A 21459-nucleotide genomic window follows, 5' to 3' on the forward strand; every position below is an offset into this window, starting at 1 on the left:
GCTGAACAGACGGCATCACTAAATATCATAATTTCAACCTTAAGCACTATGCTGTGCACCAGAAATTGATACATTGTAAACTAACAATACTTCAATAAATATATATATATATATATATATATATATATATATATATATATATATATATATATATATATATAACAACAATTTCAGCCTTAAATGGGCTTTGAACAGTGCCTGGAGATTTAACTATATTCTTCTAGTTAACTTGCTCTCTGCTGTCTGCAAATCTCTAACCCTATATACCCCTTCCCCTGATTATCTTACTATATAAGTAATAGAAAGTGTAGAATGCCCTAAAACCTAGAAATCTACATGTGTTCCCATCCTGTCCTTTCCTCCTATAATTTACTCAACTGAAAATATTCATTGAATTCCCACTGTATGCCAGATGAAGCACCCATCTAGGTGCTTGTTGATCAGTGAACGAAAAAAAAATATTCCTTGTCTTCCAGGATCTTTCTAGTGTGGGGAGACAGAAAAACAAATATATATATGTTCTATGAAGAAGAACAAAGCAGGGTAAGGGTTAGATAGTGGTGTCAGGAGGCTGCTATTTTAGACTTTAGTCAGAGAAAGACTCATTGATAAGAGACACTTAAGCAGAAATTGGAATTGACTTGATGAGGGTGAGCCATGTTGATATCCAGGGAAAGCCTGCTCCAGAGACAGGAGACAGTAAATTCAAATCCTCTGAGGCAGGAGCATGCTTGACATGATACAGGAATAGCGAGGAGACCACTATAGTTGATACAGAGTGAGTGAAGGGGAGGATGATAGGAGATGAGATCAGAGAGGCAGGCAGGGGCCCAACCATGTGGGACTTTGTAGGCCATGGTAACAACTTTGGATCGTTACCACTTTAGAGTTTTGAGCAGAAGAGTGACTTGATCATATTTAAGTTTCTAAAAGTTTCATTCTAGCTGTTGTGCAGAGAATAGACAATGAGGGTAAAGGGGTAAGAGTGGAAGCACTAGTCATGGCAGAAGAAGGTGACCTGGACTAAATGACAGCAGTGGAGGTGGCAAGAAGTGGTCAGATTTCAAGGGTACTTTGAAAGCAAAGCCACTGGATTTACTAATGGATTATGTGTAGGTTAGAGAAGACAGTCAAGGATGATGCCAAAGTTTTTGGCCCAAGTAACTGGAAGAATAGTGATATCATTTACTGACCTGGGAAATACTATCAGAAGCTGACCCTGAGTGGAATACTACTCAGCAATAAAAAAGGAATGAAGGTTTGATATACCAACAACTTGATGTTATAACAACATAACAATAAAAGCATTGTGCTGAATGAAAGAAGCTAGTCATAAAATGAAAATCTTGAAAAGATTAAAACTATAGTGATGGAGAATAAGTCTGTGGTTGCCAGGAGTTAGGGATGGAGGAGGAGGGATAGAAAAAAGGAGGGTTTTGGGGTGATGGAACTCTTCCATATCCTGATTGTGGTGGTAGTTACATAATCTATACATGTGTTAAAATCCATAGAACTGCATGACAGAAATATGATCAATTTTATTATATCATAATTTCTTTTAAGCCAAACTTTCCATGTGTGCTCAAGTTTCCCTTCCCAACTCTCAGGGTTCTCCCTTAACCTCTTGCAATATTTGATCCTTTCAGCAGTATTCAAACAAGCTCTAGTTTCAACCATCTTTTGTTTAAAAAAAAAAAAAAAAACACCAGAGGCTTTCCTTCAACCCCATATTCTGTGACTAAAGCCTTATCTCAAGATTCTCCTTCCTGGCAAAGCTTCTAGAATTACTGTCCTTATGGCAGCCCAAGTGATCTTATCTCTTTCCTTAAAATGCTCTATGGCTTCTCATTACTTTTGGGATCAAGACCTTAATTCTTTCACGTGGCCTACACAGCCCTAGCCTCTGCCTACCTCTTTGGTTTCATCTCTTTGCCTCAGGTGTAGAAGAGGACCCAAGAGGGCAGCCTTACTAGATAACCTCAGTTGTTGAAATAGTAATGTGTTTAAACCCTAAGTTATTCACCCATTCTGGTTACAAGGAATATCATTTAATCTCTCTACTTTGACTTCCAAGATGTGGTAGATTGAACAGAACAGACATAGTATTTTTCAGCTTCTCCTATTGAGAGGTCAAGTCTTATTTCTCCATTTTCTTTATCTAGGCTTGGCCATGTGACTTGCTTTGTTCTATGGGATATTAGCAAATCTGATACTAGAAGTCTTAAAAAGTGCTTACAATTAATGCTCTCTTGCTGCTGAGAACTCTTCCATCACCTTGTGAAAAAGTCCTGGCTAACCTGATGAATCATGAGAGATAATAGTCATCACCCAACTGACATCTAACCAAGTGCCAGACATATGAATGTGGCCCCTTAGACCAACTAGCCTGCTCACCACCAGAGATGTGAGCCAGTCTGCTGTAGACCATCTAGGCCCAGCTATGCTGGCCCAGACCAGAAGAAGCCCCCAACAAACCCACAGACCAGTGAAAAATAATGTTTATTGTTTTAAAGTTAAACCAGTAAGTTTTGAAGTGGTTTGTTTTGCAGTAAAAGGTAACTGATACCCAAGGATTTTCTGGTGTACTTCTTAAGAGCTACTGAGCATCTGAAGAAGAGAGCCACCATGCGTCATCTTCACCTGGCTGGCCTATGTTACCTTAAATTCTTCCATCACATTTCTCATAGCTCTGCTCGCATACAGCGGGGATAATCTTACATCACATTTCTTATTTCCACTTGTTCAATAGAGGTGCTATCATTTGCTTGGTTTTCACTGATTTTATTACTCTTTTTAAAAATAAAGGTTGAAACGTATAAATATTGGGTATCATCTGTATGTATGTTTTGTTATAAATTTAATCTTAAATGTACGGGGCGTAAAAGCTATGAAGCAACAGGTAAATGGCTGTATTAGGGAATAGCAACGTAATTAGTCATAATTAATGAAGGGGAAGTGCCTTTGTGTGTTTATGATAACCAATGTTAATTATTGATGTAATTGTGTTCATGTTAAAGAGATTTGGTGTTTTCGTGTGAATGGATGTCAGTTTTGGGACTCGGGAACGTATAAAATGTTTCCCATCGAAATGAACAGCGATTCCGTTTCAACTTGCATTGGCCCCACGAGAAGTTCTTCAGGGCTGATGACTCTAGTAAGGCAGGAGGGGACTGTCCCGCAGTTAGTACACTTTTTACTGTAATGGAAGATTAAAATGTAACAGACAATTAAGGTTCTTCTTGCTCTGAGATCAAGGCATAGCCCCAGGAGCCTCTATAAGTACAAGCAAAGCCTCTGCTGAGTAAATGGCATTAAGGCGTTGTGAAGAAGGAATGTGACAGTCCTGGGCCGGGCCTGAAGCAAAGTGTATCCAGCCCACACACTCCTGAGGGGCCCTGGCTGCTGGGTTGGTCAAGGCACCAGTAATGCTATCTGCAGCCAGATTGGGCTTCCACAGTGCTTTCCTACAGGGGCGCATATGCCCGTCAGGCTGACTCCCAGATCCCTTCTTTCACAGAACTGTTCGTACTTTTGTTGTTGTCGTTCGTATTTTAAATCAGATCATTGGTGTTTGGTATCTGATGTCTTGAGTTATGGTATGTCAGCATCCACAAGGCAGTCAGCCCTGGGGGACTGCCAGCACCTAGTTATTAAGGTCCAAAGCTGAACTTTGAGAGCATCTTCAAAGTAAAGAGACCTGCTGCTGGTGGGCAGCTCGCACTCCCCTGCAGGAAGCAGCTGTCTGGCCACATTCTCTTTCAACCTGCTTTCACTGCAGAGGTCCTTCCCAATTCTATGATTCTGGGATTTGCCAACATTTTGATGAACTGAACTATACTGTTCTTTCCCTCACCTGGGAATAGAAGAGGTCGGACCTCTAAGGCAAATAAAAAGGCCAATCCCACTGTGACTCATCTTTGAAAACATTGGGTCATTTCACTCTTCTTGTTACTTAATTGAAAGCTGTCTTTACAAAACTCCATCCAGATTTCCATGGTGGTCCCAGCACTCAGTGGTCCCATAGATTGCCAGAGGAAAAGTGAACAGGAGGCAGTTCAAGCCATCTGTCCTAGAACAAGACATCTGGTCTAAGGTCTGTGCCTCTGGTCAGGGCTCTTTGGGAGCCATCTGGCCCCCCCATCCGACAGAGCTGTGATAAGCCCGACATTGTCAAGTGCTGGGGAGACTAAGAGGAGAGGGTGTCTCTCCTCTTCAGAAGCTGAAGTCAGCCCGGCAGTGAGCTTGCTTGGCTGGGAGAACTGTGCGGCAACCAGTTCCTGTGAATGTGTCCACGGACGCCTGCATAGGCCCAGGGGCTTCACACCCATCAAAAATCTTTATTTCCAAGCATCAACACTGAATGTTGAGTTCTCAAGAATAGTAATAGCCATTTTCTATTGTCAAGATTGGCCAGGACTCTTGCCCTTTCTGTGTTAAAAGGAAAAAAAAAATCGAGACAAGTATAGAGATGTTCTGGAGGATGCTAGGCAAGTATTTGAGAAACATGAGCTCAGAAGATGCATGGTATTTTGGACAAACTTCAGTGGAAAAGAAGTTTCCCAAATATAGGGTCGGGGGCACTTGCTTTTGTGAGGTGTGAGGTGTTTGGGCCCTGGGCTCATCACGTCTTTATTGCTCCCACACAACACAGGTACCACAGCAATGCTGTTGCAAGCTTAATGCTAGTTTATTCCAGACTCTTAGCTAAAGGAAACTAAGTAGAGTTTAATAGGAGCTTCTGACATTTTAAGATGAAATATATTCATTGCCAGAGAAGCTGAAAAGGTTGTCTGTACTCCAAGCCTTTATTTGCCTACTTTATGGCAAAATCACCTGTTGAATGCTTTGATTGATTCAAGCCAAACTTAACACAGGTTCTTAACTCTGCTGCAACTCCAGGGAATAAGAGATAACCTCATTTGGGAATACATTTCATAAACTTCATCTTAAAAAACTGACCTGGGTTTTCAGTCTGTCCACTTAAAGTTTGATTTTCTAAGGTTTACAACTGTACTGAGATTACATTTGAGGAGAACAGAGCAGTTATAAAGCCAACTGATTTAATAATAATATCCTCCTAATTCCCTTTCATGCTTCCCTCCACCCTCGCAAGAAAATGGGGCAAAATACTTAGCTTAACACTGTGGTCATTAAGCAAGCAGTCATTTCCTAATATGGACAGTCGAACCCTCCAGTTTCACTTCTGGAATTCAAGTGCTAGGAGAATGGCATTTGCATTTGTGTGCGTTTTCTGCAACTCCTTCCCTCTCACTCCTCAACTCGGTGCAGCGTCTATGTTGTTTGCTTTAACATTAATTATGGCATCGGCAACGACTGAATTTCCTGAACCTACAGTGTAGGATCGGCCCTGACCCAATATGACCTAACCCTGATAGTTTGACACAAAATTCAAATGAATAGTCACAAGGTTTGAGGGCTCTCTCCTTAATAAAAAAAAAGAATAGTTACCTCCCCTAAAAAGTTACAGTCATTAAAAAGAATGACATAAATACATTTCTCCTGACATAGGAAGATGTCAGTGGTTTAATTTAAAGAGAAACTAGCAAGTTACAGAAAAGTATGTAAGATAAAATCTTGAAAAGGAAAAAACTTAGATGATTTAATCTTTTTAAAAACAATCTCCCATCTTAACAATAAAGTAGTTATGATACATATCCTAACCTTAAACTCAAGTTTAATTTTTGCTTTCTTGGTAATTGGAAAAAAATGTACATTAAGGAAAATTCTACAGTGCTTATTAACTGATGTTACCATGCACTAAACACCTGTATTATCATTTAACCCTCACAATAACCCCCATTTTACTGGTGAGAAAACTAATGCTTACATGGGTTAAGCAACTTACCCGAGGTTAAGTTACACGTTACACGTAGCAAAGCTGAGGTGTGAACCCAGGGCTGCCTGACTGTTGTTCTTGCTGTTAACGACCATGCTATATTCCTCCCATTCATGCAAATGTTTGAGTTGTAACCATTTGAGTTTTACAACAGTGGGCCACAGAAAATCAGCATGGTCACATACTAGCTTTGTAATTTGACTAAAGGAAGCTAAGTAAAGTCCTAATTCAGAGAGTAAAACCAGAACTGCTGAACCTGAAGCTGACCTGTGCCTTGAATCTGCAGGGCACCAACTAAAAGGACTGCACTGTAGGACACTAGCTAAAGATGAGAAACAGCCTAAACGTCCATCAGTAGGGAATTGGTTAAATAACGTGGTACTGAAGCTATCAAAAAGCAAAAAGGAAAGAAAAGAAAAACGAGGACGTTTTTAATGTACTGATATGGAACACTTTCCAAGACATTAGATGAAAAATGTGAGCTTCATTACAGGATGTTTCTTATGTTACCATTAATAATTATGTTTAAAGAGGATGTACATACATAATCATTATGTTGAACAAGCATGACTCATGGGGTGTGTATCAGTTAATGCAGGCTAAACTACTGCAACAAGTGGATTTAAAGCAGGACGCAAATAGTTTATTGCTTGCTCACCTAATAGTCCCGGACAGATATCCAGGTCAGGGAGGTGGCTTTCCTTCATTGCTGTCATTCAGGGCCCTTGGCTCCACTCATCTTGTGGTCTGCCATCCCCTCGGCCAGAAAGTGGAAAATAATATGGAGGCTCCTCAAAAAACTAAAACTAGAACTACCATACAATCCAGCAATTCCACTTCTGAGTATTTTTTTCCAAAGAAAACAAAAACACTAATTTGGAAAGATTTATTCACCCATATGTTCATGCAGCATTATTTACAGTAGTCAAGATATGGAAGCAGGGGGCAGGGTAGAGCTCAGTGGTGGAGCGCCTGCTTAGCAGGCACAGCATCCTGGGTTCAATCCCCAGTACCTCCATTAAGTAATAAACAAATAAATCTAATTACCTGCCCCCCCACCAAATATGGAAGCAACCTAAGTGTTCATTGATAGATGAATGGATAAAGAAGATTTTATATATATATATATATATATAAAATGCATGCAATGTAATGTAATATTACTCTGCCTAAAAAAAGGAATGAAATCTTGCCATTTGCAACAGCATGAATGGACTTAGAGGGTATTACACTAAGTGAAATAAGTCAGAGAAAAACAAATACTGTATGATCTTACTTACGTGTGGAATCTAAGAAACAAAACAGTGATCAAACAACAAAACAGAAACAGTCATAAATACAGAGAACAAACAGGTGGTTGCTGGGGGTAGTGGGTGGGGAATGAGCGAAATAGGTGAGGGAAATTAAGAGATATAATCTTTCAGTTACAAAATAAATGAGTCACTGGAATAAAATGAACAACTTGGGGAATGCAGTCAATAATTACATGATAACTTTGTATGGTGGCAGATGGTAACCAGACTTGTCATGGTGATCATCTCGGAATGTATAGAAGTATCAAATCACCATGTTTGGCACCTGGTACTAACAGTGTTGTAGGTCAATTATACTTCAATTTAAAAAAAAAGAGTTAAAAGGAGTATAAAAAAAAAAAAATGCCCTTTCCTGGCGGTGAAGCAAGCTCCTAGGCTAGACCCAGTTTTGCTCTTTGGGAAACATTCTCATGTCACTGTTCTCCTGAAACCCCGCCTCTACCCTCTGGCAAGTCCTCCCTTGGCTGCGTTCTCTCTGGCTACACGTGAAGTGGGAGCACGCCTTTCTTCGGGACTGCAGAGCTTTGACAGCCTGCTTCCTGAAGGTGCAGGTTTGGAGATCCAAGTGTTGTTTTCTGGCTTTACTTATTTATTCAGTCCAGGCTTGTGGGGTTTTTTGGCAATACAGTTCCCTCAGGAACTTCAGATTTCTTTGCAGCCTATATTCCCTAAGATCTCTCAGATTTTTAATATTGTCAAAAAAGTTAGAGAAACTTCAAAAAATTTCAAAAGATAACAACCTGGTCAATACTCCTTGTCTTATTCCCATAACTTAGTTTGAGAAGAGGATCTTTTCTGGGGGTTAAACCTGTGAAAAACTTGGATCATGATTTTGGTGAACTTCCCAGTCCCTCCTTATTCTACTAGTTGTATATTTGTTTATGTTGCTGTCTATTGGGTGTCAGAATTAAACTCTAATATGTAGTGGCTGTCCCATCAGATGGTGTAACAGATGATCCTGAATCAAAACCAAAATGAAATCATGATGATTACCACAACCACCATTCACCCTGCAGGGAAAGCCATAATTGTGTCTAATCTAGATAGACTAGATCTAGAATTCTAGATCAGAGGTCAGCAAACTATGGTCTGTGGGTCAAATCTGGCCAACCACCTGTTTTTGTAAATAAGGTTTTATTGGAACATAGCCGCACTTCTTTGTCTACATGTAGTCCGTGATGCTTCTGTGCTAAACAGCAGAGATGAGTAGCTGCAGCACAGACAGTATATCTTGCCAAGACTTAAGATTTAGCTGCTGGTCCTTTACAGAAAAAAAAAATTGAAAAAAAATTGCCCACTTCTGTTTCAGACAATATTTAATAGTCTCTTCCATGATCTGTCAGTGAAGACCAAAAGGGAGATGAGAATGGAAAATTCTACGCTTGCCTGAAGGACCTTACTCATGCTCTTGGGTATTTAAACAGGAAAAAGTAAAACCAGTCAATATCAGCCTTGGGCTGAATCACCCAAAGCCACCAAAGTCTGCTACAGTAGGTCTGCTCTTGAAATCCATCCAGTCACTGACTAACCTCACTTCACTCTGAGCCAATCATTTATATTTAATCTAAAGCCCACATTTCCCCTAAGCCCTATATAAACCCTATCTTTTACTTTGTTCACAGAGATTTTCTGTCTCCTTGCAGTGTTCTCTTGTCTGGCAAGAAATAATTTCTACTTGTGGTGGGCTTTTTTTTGTTATTTGAAAGAATTGTGATACCTTTAATATAAGCAAACCCAAAATACAACAACTTAACAAAACAGAAGTTTATATCCTACTCACCTAGTCATCGTTGACAGGTGTTTAGCTTGGTGGGGCAGCTCTCATCCTCATTGTCATTCATGGACCCGATTCCTTCTATCTGTCATCCTTTGTGTCCTTGTCACCATCTGCATCCAGCTGGCAGGAGAGGAAAGAAAGAGTTTCATTGTGTGTGAGGGTGTGAGAGTGTGTTTAATAGGCTGGTCCTGGGAGTGGCACCCATTGTTTACCCCTAACCCATCTCACATTCCATTGGGAATTCAGTCTAACGGTTATTTCAACTTGCAAAGGACACAGGAAATACAGCCTAGCTTTCTGCCTGTAGGACAGAATGTCTATCAGTAGGGAGCCAGAGGTCTCCACTACAGGGTGTAGATCAGAAAGCATCTTAATTTCTTTCTTCCACTGGCCCTTTAGGTTATTCTCTGTGGCTGCTTTTTCTTTGTCCCTCAGGTGAAACCTTGGTCAAGTCCATCAACTTCGCTGATCATTCTTAGTATTAAACGTCCTCCTGAAATGCTAGTCTCCCAAACAACATCAGTTAAGTAACAAAAATGCCGAGCCCCCTCTAGTAGTCATTACTCTAAAATTTACTTAATACCGAGGCTTCTTCCTCTCGCACAGCATGGGCTGTGATGTGGGTCACTTCCCATGGAAAAGGAGTGCGTGGTCAGTTTCATTCCTTCATCATTCAATGCTTCCACTTTCCTCATCCATTGCTACTTGTCTCTGATCCCTCCAAGCTGGGTGGCTGCTGGTTCAACTGATGTCTTTGTGTGGATTAGAAAAAGTTTCCCCTTGTGGGTGGATGCAACCCCATGATGAGAGAACTGCACCTCTGTGTGAAGTAGGAAAAGGCAACTCTTCCTCCAAGTGGACACAACCCTGTGCCAGCCCTTGCCATGTGGTTTGGTAAGTGGAAAGCAGGCTAGATTTTAGACCCTATTAGCACCTACAGCCTGGCGCCTTTTTCAGTGAATGACTTACACAACCATGAAGCCTGATAAGGTTGGAACATATGGAGGAAGTGGTGGGGGAACAGTAATGCTTGGACTTGACTGGTACTGTCAGGAGTGGCATCTGCACTCTCTGAGGTTCGCAAAGAAGAGTCAAAGATTGAGAGGGCAGGTACAGAAAAACAAGGACATGGGAAATATCACCCCTCCAGGACAAGCTACATAACTTGGAGGGCCTCTTGTTCATAAATTATTAAGAATTTCAAATCAGCAATAGAAGAACATTAAACCAAGCATGGGATCCTACTGAGCATGGGGCTTCATGTGACAGCCCATGAGGCTGGCCCTGCACACACAACCTGTCATTCACTGCTTTCAGTGGAAAGGGACTAGAACCCTGATTCAGATTGGCTTCAATCATAAGGAAATGCAGATGGCAGAAGGTTGTTCTTCAGACACAGTATGAGCACTTGAAATCATCAAAGGCACAGGTTCTTTGAGGCAAAACTCTGTGCTCAGTGTATGGGATTTGCTCGCAGGCCCCGTAACATCCAATGTATGAAATGGGCCACCTCCTCCTGTTTTCTTTGAAGGGAGCAAAGATGACTTTCCCAGGAGCCTCTCACATTTCCTTAGCCAGAACTGGGTCCCATGTCCATGGGAGGAGGAATTTAGAACTATGATTGGATTAATCCATCAGGATGCCCCTCCTGTAGCTTGGAGTGGGGCCATCTTCCCCTGGAGCACGGCTGTGTGGAGGAAGGTGGATGCCTGAATAAAATAGGGCTCTGGTGGGAAAAAGGAGCAGGAGTGTCTGCTACAGTTCCAGACACACTGCTGATTCCAGAACTGCTGATACAAAGACAGAACGGTTGGATAGCAACACCATGTTGTGTGAGAGGGAACGGTGTTACAGTTTCATTGTAGGTGGATCAGAAAGAATATTTTTATTTCAATAAATACATGTTTATTCTTATATATATATTAAATATAATTGTAAGTGGAACACAAAAAGCACTAACCATCAAGAAAAAAACAGATAATTTAAACTTACTAAAATGAAGAATTATTGTTCATCAAAGACACCATTAAGTGAGCAAAAAGGCAAGCCACAGAGGGAGAGAATATATTTGCAATATATATACACTGGTCAACATACACTTATCAAGAATATACACACACACTTATATACATATACACATGTGCAGGGGAGACAGGGGAAGATGCTGTGTGTAGTTTGTAACAAGCCCAAGAAGGGTCCTTGGGGTTCTGGAGCAAACTTATGCCATCTGCAGTGGGGAATTCAACACCCTTTGAAAAGTATATACACATACTACAACACAAAAATATCAATAAGATTTTTCACAGAACTAGAACAAATAATCCTGAAATTTATATGGAATCACAAAAGACCCAGACTTGCCAAAGCAATACTGAAGAAAGAACAAAGCGAGAAGAATAATTCTCCCAGACTTCAGACAACACTATAGAGTTACAGTAATCAAAACAGTGTGGTATTGGCACAAAAACAGACGTATGGATCAATGGATCAGAATAGAGAGCCCCCAAATAAACACACACACCTATGGTCAATTAATCTTCGACAAAGGTGGCAAGAATATACAATGAAGAAAAGACAGTCTCTTCAGCAAGTGGTTTTGGGAAAACTGGACAGTCACATATAAATCAAGTTAGAATACTCCCTCATACCATGCACAAAAATAAACTCAAAATGGCCTGAAGACCTAAACATAAGACAAGACACTGTAAACCTTCTAGAAGAAAACATAGGCAAACACTCTCTAACATAAATCTTAGCAGTGTTCTCCTAGGACAGTCTACCAAGGCAATAGAAATAAAAGCAAAAATAAACACATGGGATCTAATTAAACTTATAAGCTTTTGCATAGTAAAGGAAACTATAAACAAAACGAAAAGACAACCTATCGAATGGGAGAAAATATTTGCAGATGATGTGACTGACAAAGGCTTAATTTCTAGAATATATAAACAGCCCATACAACTCAGCAACAACAACAACAACAAAAAACCCAATCTAAAAATGGGCAGAAGACCTAAACAAACATTTCTTCAATGAAGACATGCAAACTGCTAACAGGTACATGAAAAAATGCTCAATATTGCTAATTATCAGAGAAATGCAAATCAAAACTACAATGAAGTATTACCTCACACCAGTCAGAATGGCCATCATTAACAAGTCCACAAACAATAAATGCTGGAGAGGGTGTGGAGAAAAGGGAACCTTCCTACACTGTTGGTGGGAATGTAAATTGGTTCAGTCATTATGGAAAACAGCATGGAGATTCCTTAAAAAAGTAAAAGTAGACTTACCATATGATCCAGCAATACTACTCCTGGGCATACATCTGGAGGAAATGCTAATTCCAAAAGATATATGCACCCAATGTTCATAGCAGCACTATTTACAAAGGCCAAGACATGGAAGCGACCTAAATGTCCATTGACAGATGATTGGATAAAGAAGATGGAATACTACTCAGCCATAAAAAAGAATAAAATAAAGCCATTTGCAGCAACATGGATGAACTTGGAGATTGTCCTACTAAGTGAAGTAAGCCAGAAAGAGAAAAAAAAATACCGTATGATATCATTTATATGTGGAAATAAAAAAAATGACACAAATGAGCTTATTTACAAAACAGAAATAGACCCACAGACATAGAAAACAAACTTGTGGTTACCAGGGAGGAAAGAGAGGAGTGGAGGGATAAATTGGGAGTTTAGGATTTGCAGATACTAACTACTATATACAAAATAGGTAAAGAGCAAGGTTCCACTGTACAGCACAGGGAACTATATTCAATACCTTGTAATAGCCTTTAATGAAAAAGAACATGAAAAGGAATATATATACGTATGGCTGAATCACTGTGCTGTACATCAGAAATTAACACAACATTGTAAAACAACTGTACTTTAATAAACATTTTTTTAAATATATAAAATAAAGTTCTGTGTTGTCTGAAAAAAAATCAGTAAGAAAACCTCCTAGACAACTCAATTAAAAAGAGGGCAAAATATATGAACAAACACTTTACAAAAAAGGATATGCAATTGACTGATAAACACGAAAAGTTTTTCAGCCTCATTAGTCATCAAGGAAATACAAATTAAAACCACAATGAGATACCACTTTACGCAATGAGAACGGCTAAAATTAAAACAACTGACGCTATCAAGCACTGCTGAGGATGTGAAACAACTGGACACTGCTCAGGTGCTCCTAAGAGAGTACACAGGTATAGCCAGCTGGAAGACTGTTTGGCAAAGCCTGTAAAACGAAACATGCCTATGACTCAGCAATTTAACTCTTGGGTGTGTATCTTCAGACAGGCACACATGTATACCTGACGACATGAATGAGAATATTCAGAGCATGGCTATTCATAATAGCTAAGACCTGGGAAAGTGTCTATCAGTGGTAGAAGGGATGAACAAATTGAGGTGTGATCATACAACAGAACGCTATTTATCAAAGAGAAAGAAGAAACTATTGCTATGGGGCCACAAAATAGAGGAACTTCAGAAACACAATGTCAGGGCAAAGAAACAAGTCCCAGAAGAATACACGTGGTATAACTTATTCCATTTATATAAAGTTCTAACACAGGTAAATGAGTGCACTCCTATTCATAGCAGTGTTATTCACAATAGCCAAAAGGTGGAAGCAACCCAAGTGTCTGGCGACAGATGAACGGATAAACAAAGTGTGGTATACTCATACAATGGAATGCCATTCAGGCTTAAAAAGGAGGGAATTCTGACATGTGCTACAACACGGATGAGCACTGAGGTTATCATGCTAAGTGAAACAAGCCAGTCACAAAAAGACAAATACCATATGATTCCACACTTAGATGAGGTATCTAGAGCAGTCAAGTTCACAGGGACAGAAAGTAGAACGGTGGTTGTCAGGGGCTGGCAGGAGGGAGCATGGGGGTTGTTTCATGGGTACAGAGCTTCAGTTTGGGAAGATGCAGAGTTCTGGAGGTTGGCTGCACAAGAGTGTGAATGTACTTAACACTACTGAACTGTACACTGAAAAATGGTTAAGATGTTAAATTTTATGTTACGTGTGTTTGACCACAGTTAAACTTTTTTCTAAACAAGGCAGGTAAACAAGTCTATGGTGATAGAAGGATAGTGGTTACCTCAGGGGAGAGACATTGACTGAGAAGGGGGATAAATGGGGCTTCTGGGGTGCTGGTAATTTGGGTGGTGGTTACCTGGGTGAGTTCACTCGAGATTTCTGCACTTTTATGCATGTATATTACTGTGGGATACATGGTGTTATGTTAACCAGATCCCCTGCCTTCAAGGAAGGACCTGCTGCCTAGATGCAAGGAGAATGGTCAGCAGACAGAGCTGACAGAGGACTACCTTGTCCGAGGTCACCCCCTTCCAGGGGCAGCCTGCATCTGGTGACTGAGCCAAGTAGGGCTATAAAGGCCCAGCCATGTAACCCTGATGTGGGACAGCTCTGATGGGACTTCTCACTCCAGAGTGAGCTCCGGATTGGCTGGGACTGTGCTGAGCCTGCAGCACAGGCTGACTCTCCCTCTGCTCGTCCTGCTCTTGCTCCCTTCCTTTCACAAGTGAGGGTCTCTAATAAACGTCTTACAACCCAAACTCTATCTCAGCATCTCCTTCTCGAGAACCTGATCTTTGAGAGTTGGTACCCGAAGTGAGAGATGGCACGGATGATAAGATGGGAGTTTGGAACCCAATCACCACCCATCTGATGAGGACCCCATTACTGGAGATAGATGGTGCACAACCAGTAGCGAACTGGGAGGGTGGACCAATAGAATGGAATGCTCTAGAGGGCACAATGTACCAGGTGCTAGAGATGTATGGAGGGACTGGGGCTGTAAAGATGATGGAATTGGATGGTTCTTGCTAATTCAGTTGGATGTGCACAACTCTAATGTTATCAGGGTGGATGCTCCTAAAGATTTTAACTCCACAAACCCCTTTGAATCTTCTGAGCCTGCAGAAGTGAGCCACTCCTCCCTAGTAAGAGCCTCTCTGCGGGGAGACAGTGAAGACACCTCTCCCTCACAAGGAAACAAGTAACCCCGGCATGCTCTGCCCCCACTCCCTTCCTAGCCACCAGGCCCACAGAAGGGTGGCTGCAGCATAACCCACTACAGAGGTGCAAGCCTGACAAGGGAAGAGAGGGATGGTGACCAACAGGAGTGCAAGGCCTAGCCAGCATGTACCTGCAGGAGCCAGAGGGGACACATATGGAATTGGATTCTGAAGGTGCTTAATGATGGGGGAAGAAACATAAAATTGGAAATGGAAGAGTTTGTTGACGTGGGGTCCCTTTCTTAAATTACAGGTTTCAATATCCTGGAAAGGACCAGGATTCGGAGCAAACTCATCACTAGGATGGATCTAGAAGCTTAGAAAAAGGAATGCCCCACGCTACAGGAAACTGAAATGTTAAAATTGCTGTGGAAGATGATGTGGTTGGGATTAAAAGACGCAGGGAAGTGGGAATGCCAGAATGGACTATGGACAACCAGACCATGGAAAGAACCAAAAGACACACTATTTACTAAGGCCAAAGCAAATGCGCTGGTGAGAAGCCCACTAGAATCTCTAAAAAACGTTAAGTGGTGGCTCTCCTCTGTAGGCCAGGCCTGAGGTAGAATATATCGTTACAGAACTTGGCTCACTGACAGCAGTGTAGATAACTGGACTCTGAAACAATAAAGGCCAAGCAGCAGTGCAGAACTTCTAGAAGCCAGGGAATGACAGTTATCGTAACGTCTGGTAAGGTTGGAGCAGCAGCCAGGAGGACCTGGCCCGCAGAGCACGATGGAGATGGTTAACAGAACAAAGCATCCCTGGGGGCCAAGTAGATGGGCAATTGTCAAGGGTACTACTTAGCCTGCACCAGCTGAAGAAGTTAAGGATCGATGACTGGAAGACTGAAGCAAGAGCAGCAAGAAAAGGTCACGATAAGTCACCCCCTTGCCCAGTGTCCAGACTTGAGCCAATTTTCAGACCATGACTGAAGAGGTAGGAAGGACCCTCAACACTATAGCAAGAATACATGCTAATAATTCTATCAGTCCTTTCCAAAGAGACCTCCAGCCATTTACTTGGGCAACTGCACTGAGAAAAGGGGAACAGCCAGATACATCAATGTTTGTTGGACACAAGGTCTGTGTTCACATTAATACTGAAGACCTGAAATATCATCTGCTCCCTCCCCGTTAGAGCTGGGAAGGCACATGATGGGCCGGGTAACAAATAGGATCCTGTCGTAGGTTTGGCTTATAGTGGGTCTGGTCTGCTGGGTTCTCGTGCCCACCCAGGACATTTCTCAGTCCCTGCGTGTAGAAACCCTCCATGTGCTTGGGCTCCAACGCCTCACGCTTGACCACCACTGATCCTCCTCTCCCCACCGTGGACTCCCTCCTCACTTGGCTTGGGCTTCAACACTCTGAGCCCAGCCACGAAATGGGATTTTTTTAAAGCAAAGGGATTAAGAATGTGCACTGAAAATTCTGCCTGTGAAAAAATCAGTCATATGTCTTCATATGGGCATGAGGGCAAAATTAACAGTATCCTGAACTTATGTTGGGGTTCTAAACGAAACAACTACATTTCAGCATTTAGTCTACTTGGCACGTATTTTTGTAAATGGTATAAAATGGGCGTCTAGTTGTTTTGCTGGTAAATAATGTCAGCACTGTTTATTACATAATCATCTTTTTCTGAGTTAAAAATTCACCTTTCATATGTTATAATCTTATCATCAGGTATCTATTCCTGGATTTTCTAGTCTATTACACTGATTCATTCGACTACTCCGAAGCCAATATCCTATGAATTTTATTATAGTAGCCTTATAGCATCCTCTGACATCTGGAAAGCCAAGTGCATCCTTAGAGTACTTCTTCCCACATTTATTGACTATTCACAGGTACTTTATTTTTTCCAAGTGAATTTTAAGAGAATTTAATCCAACTAAAAAAAAAAATACATGGGTAGCTCACAGTGAAAAACAAATGTGACAATGAATATACGTATGTTCATGTATAACTGAAAAACTGTACTCTACACTGGAATTTGACACAATATTGTAAAATGACTATAACTCAATAAAAGATGTTAAAAAAAGAAATACGTGGGGATTATAATTGTAATTTTAATTTCACATAAATTTGTGGAGTTGACCTTTTTGTCTTCATACCTGAGAATGAAATAATGAGGGCATTCAATGCCTGTTTATTATTCAGATCTTGTTTCATTCATTCATCCAACAAATATTTTTGTTGAGCACCTACTATATGCTAAGCACTGTTCTACATGCTGGGGATACAACTGTGAACAAAACAGACAAGGCTCCTCCCTTTTTGAAGTTTGCATTCTAGTAGGGGGAGACAGGTAATAAACAAATATATAATATATATATATACACAACAAGTAAATATGCAATATGTCAGATGGTGTTAAGGGCTATGGCAAAAAAAAAAAAAAAAGAGAGAGAGAGAAAAAGAACCCAGCTGAGGAGGATAGAGGATGCTGCGAGGAGGGCTGTTTTTCTATTTAGAGTGATAAGGTGATGTGATGACACTTGAGCACTGCTGTTTGGAGTGATTCATGCATTCCAGGCGGAGGAGATAGCGAACACAAGGGCGGGAGCATGCTTGGTGTGTTTTACTGGCACAGGAAGAGCAAGAGGCCTGGCATGGCCAAAGTGGGGTGAGTGCAGGCTAGATGGGTGGATGAGCAGGGGTGGGGGGCGGTGAGGACTTTGGCTCTGAGTGAGGAGGAAAATCACTTCTGAGTTTTGAGCAAAGGAGTGACACGATCTGATAAAGGAATTAAAAGATCATTCTGGTGGACGGGAGTGGAAGGAAGGAGACGAATTAGGGATCTCTTAGAACAGTTGTCTCCTAAGATGACGGCTTCGAGGAGGGTGGTAGAGATGGTAAGAAGTGAGGGATTCTGAGCAGCCTAGCTCAAGTGCCACCATAGTCCACCAGAGGGCACCATAGATGTGTCCTGGAGGGGCTGAGCTATGACACCCGGTCCTTAATCTACCGTCTCATAATGAGAGTTTGTGGCAGCTACCTACATGATAGCCACCCCTCTCTTTTGCTACTAGAACTTAGATTTTATTTGAGACTGTGGTGTTCCCAGCCTTAAGGGATGAATCATGATGCTATAAATACCATCTCCATCTCCATGATGGTGTTACCTAATGTCATAACCTACCTTTCCTTCCAAGACCCTCCACAGTCTCCATCAGCCTCTCCTATACATGTACATGCATCAGCTAGTTTATTAAGGTATCTGGGGAAACAGGTCTGCTTAGTGTGACTGGGAACTCCCTTCTTTGCCAGTATTTCTTTTGGGAACATTGCCTCTTTAAACTTGTAGTGTTGGGAAGAAAAAAAAAGCTTTAAAAATTTTAATTCGTGTACATGTGAAAAAAATTTTTGAGATGTACCAAGGAGTTCACAGCAGCACTGTCCAATAAAACTATAATGGGAGCCACGTATGTAATTTAAACTTACATATGTAAATTTTAACTTACACATGTGACCAGATTTTTTAAAAGTGAAAAGAAATAGGTTGAAATTAAGTTTAATAATTATTTAATCCAATATATCAAAATAGTATCATTTCAAAATGCAACCAATATAAAATATACTTCATGAGATATTTTCCTTTTTTTCATATTAAGTCTTCAAAATCTAGTGGGTATTTTACATTTATAGCACATCCCAATTTGGACTGGTCACATTCCAAGCACTTAATACCCACACGTGGCTAGGGTCCGCTGTATCGGATAGTGCAGTTTCAGTGTGGAGGAACATCTCATCATTCCCCCAGTGCTCATTCTTCTCTTTCTTTCATTGTAACTCCCCACCCCCCCCCCAAGCTGAACAATGCACATGCATGTCAAGCTGGAGGCACCGTTTCCCAGCCTCCCTAAGGGGTGCATGTCTATTCATTTTCTATTGCAGTGTAACCAGCTACCACACACTTAGCAGTTAAAAACAACACTTGCTCGTTATCTCAGAGCTCTGCAGGTCAGAAGCCTGGGCTTTGGCTGGGTATTCTGCTCAGGGTCCCTCAAGGCCCAAATCAAGGTGTCGATGGGGCTGGGCTCTTGCCTGGAGGTTCTGGAGAAGAACCTGCTTCTAAACTCATTCAGGTTGTTGGCAGAATCCAGTTGCTTGTTGTCCCGGCTCTGAGGTCCTGTCTCCTGGCTGGCTGTGAGCTGCGGGCTGCACTTGGTTCCCACAGGCTGCCTGGACTCCTTCTCGTGGGGCCCCAAGTCCTCAACGCTTTGAAACTCTCTGACTTCCCCTTCAACCCGCCAGCTGGAAAAACCTGTGTCTTTAAGGGGCTTGTGATTAGATTAGGCCACCTGCATCACCCTCCTTTTGTCACATAACATTGTAATCACAGGAGGGAGATGATACCCACACTCAAAGGGGAAGGGCTGATACATGGGCAAGCGGCACTGGGACCATCTAAGAATTCGTCCTATTATAACGTGTGACTAAATTCTGCTCAATAGGAAGTTAAGGGCAACTCCATCCTTCCAGTTGCTCAGGCCACCATTTGGGTGTAACCCTTGTTCTCTTACTTTTCCTTATACCCCACTGGTCAGCAATTAAACTCCTCAAAAATTTGGAAGGCTCAGCAGGATTGATAGGAGAATCTATCAAACCTTCAAAGCTACTTAACATGTTCTGGAGCATAGAAAATGGAAACTCCCACATTATTTTTAAATAGCCAAGTGCAATTTAAAGTAATCAAGATGAAAAAGTAGTCTTTGACATCAATTCACATATTTACCATTTCTGATACTCTGCATTCTTTCCCCAAGATTCAAGTTTCCACCTGGTTCCAGGCAAGAAAAGGAGAAATAAGTGGAAAGGCGAGAAGGAGCAACACCTATAACCAGAAAGCAAAGATTTTCCAGATTATCTTTGGCAGAGTTTTGCTTATGTCTCAATGACCAGAAATCACTGGTGTCATTTTTAGCTGGGCACATTGCTTTGTCAAATAAATTCGGGGTTTTGATGGTTAAAAAGACATAGGGAATGATTATTGGGTAGAAAGAAAGCAGTGACTGTCACAGTCCACTCTTGGCTCTCCATCCTCCCATGTATAGAAAGTGCCCCCTCCCTAATGGGGACAGTTCTGAAGTCTCATCCAGATACTGCATCCATCTCAAAAGCCAGAATTTCTAACACACACGCCGTTTTCTCCATTTAGCGCTGATGTGAATCCTTATACATAGTCCGGTAACCTACAAACTAAAAGCCAGGTTATCTTCCCCAACATATCCCGTACATAGCAGTGGAGAAGGAACAAAAGTCAACTCCCGCATGGGAAAGGGAAGAATGGGAAGCTTACTGAAGCCATCTCAAGTGCCAGATCTACGTCAAATAGCAACTTGGATAGACAGGAGCAGCCAGGACTCCCCGCCTGACAGTAATTTCCTTACTCAGCCAACCTACCCTCTGGGAGCAACTTTTTCAGTTGTGCTCCATGGTCCAGTTCCATCTCCCTGTGAGATGGCTTCTTGTGCATTATCCTCTTTAACCGTATCTGAAGTGACCTTTGAGGAGGATGGCCTTTCTGTTGTATGTGTTCAGGGACCTGGAGTTGAAAAATGATAAGGCTTTGCTGGTCAGGTTGATAAATTTTCATTTTTTGGTAATATGATTCCCTCAAGAATGTTGTAGGCTTCCAGTCTATTTGCCTCTTCTTCAGTCCTCTGTGTGAGTGACCACAGACAGCCATAGTCTTTAAGCCTGAAAATCCTCCTCGATTACCTACTGGCCTCTGTGCTCTGCCTTTCCCTCTAGTCTTCAACTTTATGCTCTCTTACTTGAGACAATTGGGGGAAAAGGCTCTATGGGAAGAGAGCACTTTGTAGGCCCCAGTTCCTCTGTGTAGTGATGAAGGTGCTTAAGAAAGGCCAAGGACACCAGTCTTCTAAGCTGTTGGTTGGTGCCCACCACACCTATTGGGAGAATAGAAGCAAAGACCTTTTTCAGCCCTGCAAGTCTCCAAATTATGAGATGTTCACTAAAGGAGATTTGCAGGCCTTAGGCAGAGTGTTTTCCTCAGTGAAATGATACTTGCTTCCCTTTTTCCTTCATCCTGAATAACTTTAGTTCGTTGGTCTCTTTCAAGGACTTCGTTGAAAGTGGAACAAAGTCGCCAGCACGTGGAAACGTTCTGAATCATTCCAGCTCTTTTCTCTAACACAACAGACTTGGTTGAAATGTAGGGTATCTCCCATAGAAGAGCAAATGGACCAAAAGTTCCAGCACTGCACAGCAAGGTCGCTGGCATTCCAGTCTGCAACACGCGTACCCTCATAGCCCAACAGCCCATCCGACCACTCAACAGAGTCCCTGTTTCAGATTATATTACTTGCAGCATCTCACTCCAGGGTGCTGAATCCTCCAAGTGATAGGACTGCATTTGGATGCATTTAACAGAAACCCCACAAAGTGGCTAAACCAGCAAGGGGTT

The sequence above is a fragment of the Camelus bactrianus genome, chromosome 27, assembly GCF_048773025.1.
Source record: "Camelus bactrianus isolate YW-2024 breed Bactrian camel chromosome 27, ASM4877302v1, whole genome shotgun sequence".
NCBI lineage: Eukaryota > Metazoa > Chordata > Mammalia > Artiodactyla > Camelidae > Camelus > Camelus bactrianus.